Source organism: Macadamia integrifolia, chromosome 9 (genome assembly GCF_013358625.1).
Source record: "Macadamia integrifolia cultivar HAES 741 chromosome 9, SCU_Mint_v3, whole genome shotgun sequence".
In the NCBI taxonomy this organism is placed as follows: Eukaryota; Viridiplantae; Streptophyta; class Magnoliopsida; order Proteales; family Proteaceae; genus Macadamia; species Macadamia integrifolia.
The window spans coordinates 31,891,909-31,894,805 of NC_056565.1; positions in this window are offsets into that span (position 1 = coordinate 31,891,909).

Sequence of the window (2,897 nt, forward strand, 5' to 3'; positions counted from 1 at the left end):
ATGCCGAAAGAGTGATCTTCAATACGAGATCTACGTTTAGAGGTGAGTAAAGGCTAGGTTCCTTAAACTTTCACCATACCCAAGTAAAACCCTTGATTTGGGTAGAGTTTCTTGAGGTCTTGTAAATCCCCCTTGAGATGATGAATCTAAGGTTTAATAGATGATATATGTGTTGATTTTGAAGGATTTGAAGAAGTGCTTATAAGGTTGGCAAAAACATTGGTGATTTGAAGTGATTTTGGGGTTTTAAAGGAGTTCTTGAGCAAAGAAGGTAAGATGGCTTTCCATTCCTTAAATCTAACCTAGATCTAGGTTAGAACCATCTTATAAGACCTTGAATGTGTGGAGAATGGGTTGGGAAGAGCCCCATTTGATTCCTCAAAGGTTGGGAAAGGTTTTAGGTGAAAATGGCATTTTCCTGCCAAGACCGGTGGGCCAAATGGCCCGCCTGAGGGCACCCGCCTGAGAGGGCAGACCCTCGGGGCCATTCGATGGGCCCAATTGGTGGGCTGACCGGCAGGCCGACTTGGCCACCAGTCATGACCGGAGGGTCTGACTGGTGGGTCATGACAGGTGGGCTGTCCGACTCACCCGAGAGGCTCCCAACGTGATTTTTACGTCTGAATGGACCCAAAACGGACGTGCGACCTTCTTTTAGGATTCTAAACATGATTTTGTCATTGGATCGTGTTAATTTTGATCCCAAAATGGTGAAATGCTAACCCCATTCACTTATGTTAGGTTCACCAAAACGTATGCTTCTCGCACCGGATCTCACCTGTACCGAGCGTGAGTCCTTGTACACTACAGGTAAGTGGGGAGAGGACGTTTGGCCTTATGTTAAGGCTTGTTTGGCATTCATCTAATTGTATCTAGACTAGCCATGTCATCATGCAAATGCTATGTAGCTTAGCCATCTTCATACTTTATGCCATATGTGCTGTGTTCATTTCTCAATGCCAAATGATGATATGTTTATGTGATGAATGTTGACATCATTGTGCATGATGCATTAATAGACTAGATGCCGTAGTCGGCTTGGAAACGAGTGCATTGGTGGCCCGTGGAATGGGACGTGGTGGCACTATGCAATCATACTATGTTATATAGGAGCATGCGGGTTAGGATTATCATCTTCCAGTGCTACGATCCTTCCCAATAGGGGTTGAGGTGTTGGGTTACCATTTAGGGGAAAACAGTGGTCACGGTTCTCGGGTCACTGTGGCGGTTAGACATACACCTGGCTGGTCATTGGGACAGTCAGCAACCGCGGTGGTATATTCAAGAGGGCCAAATCACTGTTCTATGGAAGAAAACACTGAAAGGAATTGAGATTGAAGACTACTCATGAGTTCTACCCCCAAAATGCAAGTTCTGAGAAGAAAATGAGGAAGAAACTTACTTGTAAGTAGAGGGGTTGAAATCTTCCCAAACCGCCGGATCGTTGAGTGAGATCGCAAGTGGAAGCGTCACGAAGCTCTCCAAAATCGCCTGAGAAAGAGAGAGTGAGAATGAGAGAAAGATGGGAGAAACAAGAGGAACAGGGGCTTAAAAGCCCTATTCATTTTTCCCACTCGGGTAGGACCGGCGGGCTGACCAACCTGCCGATGTCTACCCACCGGTTGAAGATTTGGATCGACGGGCCGACCGGTGGCCCAACCAGCCCGCCGGTGGTAGCCCGCCGATTGAGAGAAAACTTGGAAAGAAGAAAGGATTATTATTATTAATATTATTCTTATAATAATATGTTATGGTCAAGTGGGACCATTGTCATACTTGCTAAAGCACTAGCCCTGTATTTTTGGAATTAAGTTGCGATTAGTTGCAAACTATCATACACTATAATACCCTGCGTGTTGGCCTATAATTATGTGCAGATATCAATTCTATGGTGTTTAACCAATGTGGTGTATGATATGTTCCAGGTACAGGGATACGATGGTACGTACTAGATCCAGTAGCAATGCACGAGGTACCTCGCGAGGTCCTCGTCCGATGGGTCGGCCACCGAATCCTAGAAGGTCCCGCTCTGTGGGGCAAACCTCACTTCCACAACCTCCAAAGACCTTTGTTCAGGGTGGGGTACAAGAGGACCCACCTATGACTGCACTTCTGAACCCTCCACCGATTATTACTCCGGGGGATGTTGCTACCATAATTCAGTAGTCACAACAGGCTTTCCAGCAACAAATGCTTCAGCAACAGCAAGCATTTATGATTGCTATTCAGCAACAATTGGACCTTTCTCAATCAGGTCAACCTCCTCGGATACTTACTCCACAGGACCCCCCTGTAGGGTCTGGTACAGGGCCACAAGTGGGAGGTACACCTCCAATTCCGCCATTCAGTATTCCTCCGTATGTGGTGCCCCCTCCATACCCTAAGTATCCAGCTTATGCTCCTAATTACCAGTCGACGAATAATACGTCAAAGGTAGTGGAGTCATTCAAGAGGAACTTGCCACCTGTATTCTCTAAGGTGGGGAGTGATCCTTTGAAGCCGGACCAGTGGATCCAGGAGCTGGAGAAAATATTTGAGGTGATTGAGTGCACAGATGCACAGAAACTCATTTGTGCAGGGTTGCAACTCAAGAAGGAGGCCAACTCTTGGTGGCAAGCCTCTAAGCCCATATTGTTGGCCGCACATCCGGAACCCACCTGGGAACAGTTCAAGGAGTTGTTCTTGGCCAATCATTACCCACGTAGCTTCAGAGACCGCAAGGAGACGGAATTGGGTAAGAGAATTTTGCTGGCCAGGAGTAGGAAACATCAGATTAGTAGACCAATGGAAAGATTATTGTAACCCGACAGTCACTGAGAGGGGGGGTGAATCAGCGAGTCCAATTCCTGTAATACCCTACTTCTTAAACCCGATCTGATTACACGGTTGACCCGGTA